Source organism: Artibeus jamaicensis, unplaced genomic scaffold, assembly GCF_021234435.1.
Source record: "Artibeus jamaicensis isolate MK-2021 breed Jamaican fruit bat unplaced genomic scaffold, CSHL_Jam_final contig_432, whole genome shotgun sequence".
Classification (NCBI taxonomy): Eukaryota; Metazoa; Chordata; class Mammalia; order Chiroptera; family Phyllostomidae; genus Artibeus; species Artibeus jamaicensis.
The window spans coordinates 10,578,698-10,592,418 of NW_026521828.1; the positions used below are offsets into that span (position 1 = coordinate 10,578,698).

The 13,721-nt window shown below is 44.9% G+C and overlaps 1 protein-coding gene across 2 annotated transcripts in view; it reads right to left on the reverse strand.

Moving 5' to 3' along the window:
- The window catches only part of GRIA1 (glutamate ionotropic receptor AMPA type subunit 1), a 274,653-nt gene that overhangs the window by 201,591 nt on the left and 59,341 nt on the right, over positions 1-13,721 (reverse strand). The gene's annotated exons all lie outside the window — the stretch shown is intronic.

The window sequence follows — 13,721 nt, forward strand, 5'->3', positions numbered from 1 at the left end:
CGGTTCTCAATTTTGGTAAACTTGGCTGAGAACAAAAATGGCAACTATATTTCTTTGCATGAACCAATGTGGATTGTCTGGTAGGCTGTTGGTTGGGTAAGAGTGTCAACTCCAGAAGATCATTTGGGTTCAGATCCTAACTTTGTCTACTTTTAATAACCAGAAAGGCTGTACTGAACTTGTTAACTGAATATTAGGTCTGGGTTCATAAAATCCAAACTCTAGTCCCAGTGCTGGGACGAATTCATTATTGGTGATTTTGAACTACTTGGACCACTTCTCTGGCCTCTGTCTTCTCTGTTGTAGAAAAGGGTTGGTGGCACTTTTCCTCTCTATCTTTTGTTTATGGGGTTTAAAGGAACTGATAGTTATGGAGTAATACCCAGGTTTGCAAGCACATCACCCCTACTAATTTATTTCCTCTAAGGGTCTACCCTAAGGTTCAGCAATTACATAAACAGCATTGTTTATAAAACCAACCATGGATAGGCAGCCTCGGACCAGCCAGGAGGTAAGCATAGGATGCAGTCCAGAATCACAGGCCAAAAAAAACTGCGAATCTTTATTTCAAGCTCCAGGTGTCGGAACAACAGGCATCACTTCCCACCTCCCTGCCTGCCCTCCAGGCCAGCTGCTTCTGCGAAGCTGTGTCCGGCACAGAGGCCCATCTGAAATGCTCCAGCTGAGCTTGGGACGGACGGGATACACAACACTGATAACACTGGCCCTAATTCTGTGTTTTGTTACATACTTGGTGTTTGCTAAGTGCTTTCTTCCTTGTTGGCAACAGTATCTGCTGGTCACTTGGTTCAGTATATTATCAGCTTTTTGCATATGGTTTATTTTCCTATTCATGACTGTAAAGATTCTTGTGAGTAGACATTAGTACTAACAATACTAACCACCTTTTCTAATGTGTAAGGAAGATGCCAAAAAAGCTAGAATTATCTGCTGGAAGGTGAGTCCTTTGTAGGACCCAAACAAGGACCTAAACAAGAGGGGACCCAAATAAACTGGAATTTATTTATTAAAAGTTGTATGTTTATTCTTACGTGTTTAAACTTTAGTCACCTTCAAAGTGCTCTCCATTTGATGCAATACACCTATCAAGATTTTTTTTACTGGTCAAAACAGTTTTTGAACTTGTTGATTTTGATGCCTTTCAGTGCCTCTGTCATTTTGTTTGTTTGTTTCACCAATGTAGATTGGCAAAGTGTTTCCCTTTGAGGACTTTTTTCATCTGGAGAAACAAAAAAATGTTGCTTGGGGCAAGATTGGGTGACTAGGGAGGGTGGGGCATGAGGCCCATGATGTATTTGGTCAAAACTGCTGAACACTCAGCACAGTGTGGGCAGGTGTGCTCATAAATCACCCATCATGACATGGGCAAACGCATCGGAAGAGTCTTCAAGAAAAAAAATCTCTGGAGCCTAACTCAACCACTCACAACAATGCCAGTTGGTATGCTGATATAGGTGGGTTCCTCGAACACTCACCTATCAAAGAAAGCCTGTACTACAAAGGACCCACCTTCCAGCAGATAATTCTAGCTTTTTTTGCATCTCCCTTATACATAGAAAAGGTGGTTAGTATTGTTAGTGATACAGGATGCAGCCAGGGCCCCCCCCCAAAAAAAAAAAAGATTTAGAAAGGTGTCCAGAATTCAAAGTGTATAGAAATATTGGAGAGACATATAAGATGTCCTCACCACCCCCCCCCCCCAGGGGGAAGGGATGAATAGAGCCAGGCCATTGAGAGCTATTTTGCATAGCAACAGTTTTGGAGTTAACCTCTGGAGGAATGGTTATTTAGCATATCTATAACCTTTAACTGCTTTCATAGATATGTTAAATAGCAGTGGCCAAGTTTGGCGGCAGGGACTGAGGATGGAACTTGGGGAACTCAAGATGGTAACTAAGAGCTGCTCTCCTGAGTGAGTGGACTGGGACTCAGGAGAATGTAACTAGGGTCAGCGCTCCTGAGAAGGGAGTAGCAGGGAACTCAAGATGGGAACTAGGGGCTGCTCTCCTGAGTGAGAAGGGCTTGGACTCAGAATGTAACTAAGGGCTGCTCTCCGGACTGAGGATGGAACTAGGGGGACTCAGGAGGATGTAATCAAGGTCTGCACTCCTGAGTGAGAAGGGCTTGAGGACTCGGGATGTAACGAGGGGCTGCGCTCCTGAGTGAGAAGGCCTGAGACAGAGCCATGCAGTTTCAGCAGAGTGAGGACCCCCTCTTGGTGAGGTGAAAGAGAGAGCCACGCGGTTTCAGCAGAGTGAGGACCCCCTCTTGGTGAGGTGAAAGAGGGAGCCACGTGGTTTTGGCAGGGTGCGGACCCCCTCTTTCCCAGGTGAAAGGGAAGAACCACACAGCTTTGCCAGAATGGAGATCCCTGCAGCCAGGTGAAGAAGAAAGCCACATGCTTTTGGTGGAGTGCGGACTCCTGCAGCTTTGGTAGAAGAGGCCCACGCGGCTTTGGGGTGCCCCCTTTGGCCACAGGGCCTGAAAAGCAACAGAGACTTTGAGTGGAACTGGGTACAAAAGACTCTTGCCAGTGGACCGTGAGAGGGTACCACAGTACTTTGGATTAACTCGAGATCCTGCACAGTGACACAGCTGACGGTGCCAGCGGTCTGCAACACAGATGTGTGCTCTTTTCCTGATTTACGGTACCCGGAGTTGGGACAGTGGGAGAAGGGAGCGCTGTGTGCGTGTAGGTGTATACATAAAGGACTTTGATATTTTAGTAGTGGCGTTAGGCCTGAATAGCATTAAATAAACATTTTGTTTCCTTTTCACAAATCTCTGGCTTTAAGAGATGTCTTTCCAATTGGCGGCGGACAGAAGGGCCCAGTAGATTTTAGTATTTTGTTTTCGGGAGGGGCCCCTGTTGTATAGCAGTATTTGGGCATCCCCAGATGGGCCAAATATTGTATTGCCCCTCCCTCGGACCACTTCTTGTTCGGTAACATTAGTACTAATGTCTACTCACAAGAATCTTTACAGTCATGAATAGGAAAATAAACCATATGCAAAAAGCTGATAATATACTGAACCAAGTGACCAGCAGATACTGTTGCCAACAAGGAAGAAAGCACTTAGCAAACACCAAGTATGTAACAAAACACAGAATTAGGGCCAGTGTTATCAGTGTTGTGTATCCCGTCCGTCCCAAGCTCAGCTGGAGCATTTCAGATGGGCCTCTGTGCTGGACACAGCTTCGCAGAAGCAGCTGGCCTGGAGGGCAGGCAGGGAGGTGGGAAGTGATACCTGTTGTTCCGACACCTGAAGCTTGAAATAAAGATTCGCAGTTTTTTTTGGCCTGTGATTCTGGACTGCATCCTATGCTTACCTCCTGGCTGGTCCGAGGCTGCCTATCCATGGTTGGTTTTATAAACAATGCTGTTTATGTAATTGCTGAACCTTAGGGTAGACCCTTAGAGGAAATAAATTAGTAGGGGTGATGTGCTTGCAAACCTGGGTATTACTCCATAACTTCATCAGACGTAGAAGCAAAATATTTTCTGATTACCTACATGGGTTTAGTGCCTTGCCAGATGCTGGAGGTGAAAGGGATAAAGACATGGCACCTCTCTTCTGTGAACTTACAATCTAGTCGTGAGATGCATGCTTTTCGCTGAAATTAGAATGCAGTTAATCAGTAGTACAGGCAAGAAGCACCGTAGGACCTCCGAACAAGAGGAGGCAATAGTGACCTCGGTAGATCTGACATTCACGATGGAAGTAGGATTTCAGCAGAGCCTTGAAGGCAGTGGAAAAGGTAGGAAAGGGAATTTCTGAGTCTGAACAAAAATATGGACATTAAAACATATGTGCAACAAATTCTCTGGGAAAAAGTGTTTTGGGGCTTGAATGTAAAGGCCTGCAAATCTAGAATTGGAATATGAATTTTACTTTGAAGGCAAGAAAAAGCCAGGAAAGTTTGAGAGTCAGAGAGCTTCAGGCAAATGAAAGGGCAAGACGTGGGGTGGGGAGATAAACTTTAATACAGCTGTAGTAGTTCATGTTCAAAGTCTGGAGGGCCCAGCCTGGGTGGTGGCTGTAAGAATGGAAAGAAAAGGATGCAGGCCATAATTAAGGAAAACTCCATAGGACTTCATGACAGAAGACTCATTGGAAGCCAAGGAAAGAAAGGAATCAAGATAGTTATAGTAAGAATTAAAGATGACGGTATTGGTAGTTTGTTGACTGAATAAAATACCATCAAAAAACCACCTGAAGCACTCAACTGCTGCTGGTAATAATTTGATAAAGTAGATCACTACTTCTCAAGCTTTTACATGGATACAAATTAGCTGGGGGCCTTGTCGAAGTACAGATTTCAGTCTGGTGAGTTTGAGGTGGGGCCTGAGAGTCTGCATTTCTCACAAGTCTCGGGTGATGCTGACACTATGTGTCTGTGAACTGGGCTTTCATTAGCAACAGGGCACAGTGTTCCTTCTTTGATTTTCAGTCCAAATGTCAGCAACTAAATTAGGACTTCTTAAATAAGGTGTATTGAGGAAAGGTCAGTTACACTAATGGTCAACAGCGATCTGCAAATCAGTTAGTGAGGCTTCTTCATCAGCCCTGTTTAATGGAGAGACAATGGGCCAGGAGTCAGGAGACCTGGGTGTGGGTTTGAGCTCTGTCACTGTTTGTTCGTGGGTCCTGCAGCCTGAAAGGATAGGATGAGAACCCAAACTGCTTAGTTCTTATATTCGAGGGTGCCTGCTAAATACTGAATATTTTTGTCCTCCTCAAAATTGTATCTTGAAACCCGTCTCCAATGTGACTCTATGTGGAAGTGGTGGTTTGGGGAAATTATGTCAACAATATAACATAATATTATATTGAATATAAAAACTTCATAGGTAGGATTAGTGCCCTTATAAGATATACCCTGGAAAGCTAGCTCCCTTTCCTTTTCTGCTGTCTGAGGACACAGTAAGAACCCAGCCCTCTATGGACCAGGAAGCTTACTCTCCCCAGACAACCAATCTGCCAGTATCTTGATCTTGGACTTCGTAGCCTTCAGAACTTTGAGAAATAAATGTTTATTTTTTAAGCCACTTGGTTTATATTTTTGTTACAGCAACCCTAATGGCCTAAGACAGAAATCAGTACTGAGCAGTGGGGGTGTGGCAGTGACAAATATCTGGAAGTGTGACTTTGGGACTGGGCGATGGCTGGAGGCTGGAAGATTGAGGTAAATGCTAGAAAAAGCCTATAGTGCTGTGAATGGACCTTGTAAAGATGATTCTGGTGAGAAATCAGAAAGGAAAGACAAGCACTGTAGAGAAGTCTCAGTCTTCTTGGAGAAAGGCCTAGTCACCCTGAACAGGTGGTTGGTGGGAGTCCAGACAGTGAAGTGCACTCTGATGTGGCCTCAGACAGAATGGGGACATGAGGGACCTGCTCCTGGGAGCTAGGGGAGGTGAAACTCATTGTAAACTGGCAAAGAATTTGGTTAAATTGTGTTTGTGTTTCAGACTTTTGTGAAAGGTAGAATTTGCCAGCAGTGAAATTGTGTATCTAGCTGAAGCAATTTCTAAGCCAAGTGTTGAAGGTGAGGCTTGGCTCTTCCTGATTGCTTATAATGTGAAAGGGGAAAAATAACTTTATGAGATGAAATTGTTAAGGAAAACCCCACAAAAATCTAGAACTTAAGGGTTTGGAAAATTCTTAGCCTACCCATTTTGCCAAGAAAATGAAAACACTAAGGGTGTGGCCAAAAATCAGTTTGATAAGGAGATTAGTATGAATCAGCCATGCAACAGAATTGAGGAATTCTCCCAGATAATGACAGAATGGCACTGAAGAGGATTCAGAAATACCAGGGCTGCCACTCCCATCACAGGCTCCCAGTGAAGGGCCTGGTGGTGGGGAGTGGGGCTTCTCCTCGAGTTCAGTGGACCCGGATGGTCTCCACATCTACTCCTGACCCCCACCCCCTAGTGCATCACGGTTGGGGTCCCTGCAGAGAGCTTTGGCCTGGTTCCCTCCACCTGGATTTCAAAGGATGGGGCTCTCTGGCAGAGTCAGAGGCTCAGGAGCCTAACCTGGGAGAACAGTGGGCATGCAACCCCAGCCCAGGAGAGCTGGAATCTGAGCAGAGAACTGCTGCAGGGCCATCCCACAGAGCCCCGGGGTACCATGGTCTCCCCAGCGGGCCAGAGGGTAGATTACTGACATAAAGAGGATTATTCTGGAGCCTTAAGATTTAATGTTGCTTGTCCCATTACGTTTGGCACTTTCCTGGGACCTGTCACTCCTTTCTTTCCAATGTCTCCCTTTTGAAACAGGAATGTCTGTCCCGTGCTGGTTCCACCATTGTAGTACATACATGTGCGACTGGAGGCTTCCATATTCTCAAAGTTCTGATTCCCCCCTCCTCCAAAAAAAGGGACAGAAATGATAGCATTGGATTTGAGTTGTGAGAATTAAAGGAAAATATGCTGGTAAAAATGCTTGGGCAAAGGGGGTGCTCAGGTAATGTTAGTTTGGGAGTAATGGTGAACCTGGAATAAGGAGGGGGCTGTTAGTTGGATAAATCATTATTAAACTTCAATGTCCTGATATATTTGTTTCTACACAATACACAGGTAGATGAGGAGGGAAGGCTGTAATGTTTTATCTGGTGGTTCTTTGAGACAGTGCTAGACGAGCGTGGCCACCGTATTTCCTCCCATTGCCCTCATTTTTTTTCATCCTGACCATCTACTTTTCATTGTTGGCATAACTTCCCATGAGACATCTCAACGTCATGGTCTCTGCCATGCTAAGCCACCATGTAGTGAGGAAGCCCAGGCCATGTGCTAGGCCATGGGCAGGTGTTCTGGCTGACAGTTCCAACAAAGCCCGAGTGAGCATGAAGGAGCTTCCAGAGCACTTCAGCCTTGTTGCCGAATTTTCTGGCCGAGATATCAGACAACTTGGAGCAGAGACAAGGCTTCTCCACTGTGGTCTAGCTGAATCCCTGACCCACAAAACCATGAAAGATATAAGTAATGATTGCTGTTATAAGTCACTAGGTTTTGGGGTTATTTGTTCTGCAGCAACATGTAACCAATATACAAAATCTATCTGACTTCAAATCCTATGTTCTCAATCACTACACTGTGATGACAGAAACCAAAAAATTTAGATTGGGCTCCTGAGGAAGACTCCAGGGTCCAGTCCACGTGACTAGACATTTATCTTGGCAAACAGATGCCACTGCAATAAGTTTAGAGGGCGGTCACTCAGAGGTGTGGTCACCATGGTGGAGGCACCTGAAACCTAATCATATTGGAAGCCCTGGCAAGGTGGACAGTGTAATCCTGACCAGGAGGACCCTGAGCTGTGCAGAAGTCACCCCTTGATCTTGGCTCACTGTTCAGCAAGCAGTCATGCTTTGTACAACCTGCACAAAAGGGCCCCTCAGCATCACCGATGAGAATGCAGCCGGAGTAAGTTCCTGTCTGGAAAAGCACTGTGCATTCACAGTCTTATTGATTAGCATTTAGTTCCATCAGTAATACTATTTATAGTCTATCTGCTCTTTTTTAAAGTTTTTTGTTTGTTTGTTTGTTTGTTTTGGTCCTGATAGCCAAGACACTAATGGAAAGAGATGAGTCTGAGGTGAAAGAGTCCTTTTGCCACCAGGCTTTTTGTTTCCCCTGAAGGGGACAGGAGGCACCGTGCAGGGGTGGGGGCGGGGGGGACAGGAGATGTCTCAGATGACATGCTCCCTCCCTCTTTAAGATGGACTGAGTACAGGTCCCAGAGAAAAGAGAATTTTTTTATCTGCTCCACAACCAACGTTATACGTATTTGATGGAAAGCGTAGGCTGGCAGTGGGAGGTGGAAGTAGCAGAGAACAATGTGCAGTGATAGTTTCGTGTTATTTCATTTTTTCCCTAAACTATTCAAGGCCTCTGAGGCATAGGCTAACCTGACTTCATCCATCTACCTTCCATCCTTCACCCTCCTGGCTGTAAGGAATAGAAAGCAGTCTGAGTGGAAATATAAAAAACAACAGCTGCCTCCAAATGCTTTAAGAACAAAACAGTTGGTACCTTTCATACCTCTGAAGGCTAAGCTCCATTATCTCACACGGAATCAGAGCGTGGGGCTGGAAAATCAGCGCTCAGAGGGCACAAAGCTAATGTTCCTTCTGTTACTGACTTAAAAGGGAAAAGGCAAAGCTCCTTTTTTCAAGAAAAGGAAAACGTAAGAAAAGTAAGCAGGGTTCCAAGTCATTAAATTGTGTGTGCTTTGGAAAGCGCCCCTTGAAGGGAGGGTAAATGGAAAATGGGAGTGAGGGCTGCGGAGGCAGGCAAAGGCCAGGCTTTACATCAAAAGCCTTAGAGGTCTTGTGAAAGCTTTGAGTGTTTATCTGAAGGACTTTGGGAAGCCACTCAAGATTTTGGGCAAGAGATGTTGAAGTAATTTGCCCATATTGAGTGAGATTTTGGAAGCAAAGCCAGGACTGGAAGTCTGGTCCCCCCGTTCTAGTTTGGCACACCTTGATAAACATACTTCCTAACATGTCTTCTCCCAGACACTAATGGGGAAAAATGAGAGCAACTGGCTAGAAAGCTTTACATACTGTACTTGCGCCCCTGTAGGAAGCAGGGAAAATCTCAATGATGAGTCCGGGGAGGGTCTGAGCTGAGGATCTGAGCCAGAACTCTGAATGGCTGGGAGGCCAAGGAGGAAGCTTGCTTTCTCTTTCCTGGGGAAATGCGGGAGGAAGAGATGGAGCTTAGTCCCTCAACCCGTTATCGACGGACAGGGTTGCTGAGGAATGGAAGAGAGGACTGGCCGTGCAAGTAGCGAAAGACTATGGTGGGGCAGCACTTCCCCCCGGAATCCATGCCTGCTTCACTGAGCCAGGCTGCCTCTCAGTTCGTGAATACCTCCCTGGAGGAGGTAGGCCACTGAGCTGAAGGGACTGAACACACATTGAAGGGAACAGCAACAAGACCAGTGGTTCTCAACATTTTGTAAGCTCTGGTCCCTTTTGGGAATCTGACAAAAGCTGTGACCCATCTCCCCAAGGGATGTATGTGTATGTGTGTGTGTGTATGCAACAATGTATATACACACAGATTCTTGACGGGTCCACTGTTCACAGTATTCACTCAAGAGAAATCAAGAAATACATGTGAAACATCTATCACAAATTTATAACAGCTTTATTCATAAAGCTCCAAAGTGAATATAATCTAAGTGTTCATCAGCTGGAATGGGTAAATGAATAAATAAATCAGGGTGCATCCTTGCAATGGAATGTTTGCTCAGCAATAAAAAGGGACAAATTACTAATACATACAACAATGTGAATGGATTTCAGAAGCATCATGCTAAGTGAAAGAAGTCAGATTGTAAAGGCTTTGTCCTGCATGAATCCACTTACATGATAATTATAAAGCAACATTATAGGATGAAAGAACATATCAGTGGTTACAGGGCCTGGAATTGGGGAAGGAAATAACCCCCAAATGTTCATAAGAAAACTTTTTTTGGTAACTAAGATATTCTGTGTCTTAATTATAGTGGTTGTTACGTGAGTATGTACTCATGCATTTGTCAAAATTTGTAGAACTATACACCTAATAGGGGTGACTATTACTACATGTAAGTTAGACTAAATCTAATTTTAGAAATATTCTGTGTAGAGTTATGGAGAGGACATGGACCAGTCTTCAGACCTCAGGTAAAGAACCTAGAGTCAAACAGACTCAGAAGTGGAAAGGTCAACATCTAGACCACAGCCACTTATTTCAAAGATAGAAAATTGAACACCAAGAAAATACAGTGCTATCTCCCAGATTACATTCTTTGCTAGTAATGTTCATTCTTGCAACCAGTACTCATTGTTTACTAACCCTGTGTTAGGTTTAACATCTAGCTTGGTATCTCTCCTAATACGAAAAATGAGACTTACTGTCTTGAAAATCCGGGATTTCAATTAAAGTCTTTGACACTGTAGTTGATTCCCAAAAGACTAGAAGGGACCCAGGGTATGTTAGTTCCTGGATTCTGCGAGAGTACTGGCTTGGGTATGAGGAGACCTACATATGAGTGAGGTGAGCTTCAGGGAAGAGTAACCTTTTGAGGCACCGTTGGTATGTGAAACCCTCCTTTCTTGACAACAACTAGATGGGAAATAGTTGAATTCCTAAAAGGACCAACACCTGCTCCCGCTTTGTACAAAGTTCCAGAACAAATCTGGAAGCATGGTCTAGTGCAGTAATTCAAAGCCCCCCAAAACATAGCTGTAACAGGAGTTGCCCACTGACAGTGCAGTGAGGGACAGCCGTCTGAGGGTCAGACAGACCTGGTGCATTCAAGCCCCGGCCTCACACTGCTCTGTCACCATGTCCAAGTCACCTAGTAGGTCAAAGCCTCTGTGTCCTTACGTAGAATGAGACAAACAATGAGAACTCTGCCTTTCAGGGTTGATGTGAGGGTTAAACAGAAAAATGCATGCACCTGACATATTATCACAATTAATGGCAATGGCTCCTGCTCTGGATACCACCATCACCAATATCATCATTCCGGTGTCTGCATTCCCTTTCACGTGCAAGATTCTGCCTGATCTAAAAGGCCAGTTTGTAACTTAGTTGCCAGACAGGGCATTTCAACCTCCTCCTCTTTGGATCAAATGACTGACATTCGGTGGGGGAAGAGTTAGCAAGTGGCCGAATGTACCCCTGAGTCCCCACTAGCAGTCTGTCAGGCTGGCTGAAACTCCAGCTGCACGGGCCAGTTCAGTGGCACAAAAGCCTTCCAGTTAGATCTCTGCACCCAGAGACCAATCAATGTCTTCTTGCTCTGGGCTCCCAGCGGTGACAGGCTTGTGCCCAGCTGCCTTTGGGGGCTTCCCTGACCCTCACATGGCAACAGTGAGTCTCAGTGGAGGGACACGAGGAAGAGGGAGCTCACCTGCTGGGGGTGCCGGGGGAAGGCATATATAAAATATATCACAGAACACCTCCAGTGCAGCAGGGACAGTGGCAAAAATGCATTCACTATTATAGCATCACAAGTTACTAATCATTTATGTAAGCTCGTTGATTTTCATGGTACAAATTGCTAAGATAATGGGCCTCAAATTTTTCTCCATAGTGGGAATACATAGAGAACTGGGTTTTCTTTCCATTTTTAGTGATGCTCAGCGAGGGATGTCCTCCAAAGGCAGTTCTGAATATAGTGCAGGACAGCAGGGTGTGAGGCTTTTATGATAATCTAAATGGGTAATTATTAATTTTTTTTAAATTGCAAAACCCTGCTATAGTGAGGTCTCAAAATTTAAAGACCGAGAGAAAATTTTACCCTTTCCCACAACCTCCTGGAATAAGCACATTTAGCACAACCTCCAGGCTGCTCTGCTCTAAGAAAGCAGTCAGACGTCTGGTAACTGGGCATCCAGGCTGCATGCCCTGGTAGGACAAGGCCTCCTGCATGATCTCTGTCCTCCTCTGCAAACTCACTGTCAGCCTGGCACGGTGCTAGTTTCAGCTGGTTTGTAGGTGCAGCATTTGGTTCAGAAGAAAATACTACTATACTAGCAGACAGGGAAGGGTGGACATCTATCTCCCTACCATGTTTCTCTACACCTGGCCCTCCACCTTCATCAAAACCACAGATGAGTTTTCTTTAAAATGCCAATCCCTGGTTCCCACTCTAGACCCCCAAATTCAGAATCTCTGGGAGAGGGGCCTGGAAATACATATACTAACTAGAGTCTCAAGGAATTCTGACACATGTCACCCCTTGATAGTACTTTGAGAAACTAGGATCTGGAAGGATGAACCCACCATCGTGAATTTTGCAACTGAGAGAGATGGCCAGCTGCAAGAATCTTTCAGCCCCGGGAAATGTCCCAGCTTCAACCCTCCAGTTTCAGACTTCAAGTTAAACTGTGGAGAGTGTTGCCTGCTTGATTCATTCATACAACTAGGCAATTAGACCTGGCTAATTGCTTCATTCTCACCTGAAAGAAGAGCTGCCACATGACTTAAAATTCAATCACATTAAGACATCAGCGTTTCAGACCACTTACAAAGATAGATGAAACTGTTTTCCCCTGTGTGTTGGCTCTTCTATTTCATAGTTATGTGATCTGGAGCAGTAACCTCAAGGAGGGGTGGGTAAAGATCTGTTCTCTGATCTCTACCCCGGCTCCACTACTACAAAAGACAGGAATCCCTTGGGTGAGATAACGTTTTGTTTGCTGAGGTCTTACCTTATCTCTTCTAACAAAGAAGACATAATAATGAATGTAGGTAAATGAAGCAAAGCATCCACTTTGTTACAGAAACATACATGACACCACTATTATTTATGTTTTCAAAAGTGAATGCTTTTTTTTATCCATCCCTCACCCCTCTACCTTTTAGTAATCAGCTTGTTCTTGTTCGGTGCATTTATGAGTGTTTCTAATTTGTTTTTCTTTTGTTTTGGCTTTTACTTTATTATAAGGAAGGCATTATTTTGGCACCTCATTAACCCTATGGGTAAGAGCAGACTGGAGGGTCTGCACAATTCTGCTTTGCACAGTGTAGTCTTGGGGACAGCAGCCGTGGTCAGTCAGAGTGCTGGGTCTCAGGCTCTGTGCAGACCTGCTGGACTAGAATCTGAAGTTATTCAAGGTCCCCAGGTAATTCATGTGCACAGTGAAGTTTGAGCAGGACTCCTCTGTGTTATTGGTTCTCAAATATGTCTGTATGTGGGAATTGTTGGAACTAAGACAAAGCACTGATGGCTGGCCCCTACCCTAGAGACCCTTACTTAATTGGCATTGGGTGTAGGCATCTGTAGAAGCTATTAGGTGATTCTACGTGTAGTAATGCTTGAAAATCCCTGCTCTAAGGACCTTTCCAGCCCCTACACTCTGTGCCCAGGAACCTGTCAAGAAGAGCAAAAATGAGCCACTAATTCAAACGGGAACCAAGCTGATAACATAAATGAGTGACACACACCAGTGTGGACACCGGCAAACTGGACAGCGTGGACCCTGTGCAGAGGAGGTGTCAGTCCTCAGCCCTTCAGTGTCACCTTTGACAAGCAGCGTCCAGTGCTGCCGAATCTGATGATATTTTTGGTTTAAGAGGTGGAAATCCTTGTTTTACTTTTAATTTTGTTTCATAAACTCAATTTTCCTTTTGAAAAGATTATGCTTCACAGGGTGAACAGCATGCACGAAACACTAGTTTGGGACCCCTGACAGCAAGAAAACAGATCTTTGTGTAGAAAGAGTATAATCCCCATCCCAGAAAACATAGGCAGACAATTCTAAAGGGAGATTTGTTTGGAAAAGAATGTGTGACTGTGTCACCTAGAGTGAGGTGGGTTCTCCTTACCATGTTGCCTGAAGGAATTAGGATGAGCGCCACACTTCCTCTTTTAAAGAGAAAGCAGACATTTCAACGTGTATCGAGAACATGGAATGCAAACAGTCTTGGCTGACTGGAGCCAGGCCCTGGAAAACAAGTTCCCGGAAGAAGATGAAAGAACAGGGTGTGCAGAGGATACTATGAAGCATAAAAGTGTAGAGGCCAAGAAGGGGGGTGAGGTGCAGGAAGGGGCCAGGCCATGAAAGCATGGTGATTGGCTGTTACCTTCATGAGACAAGAGCGTACTGTACTGTAGCAGTGGGAGCATGAATAATGCAAAGACTCCACTCCTGGGAGGAGGAACGTTCTGAAGGTGATTTACAGTTCTGC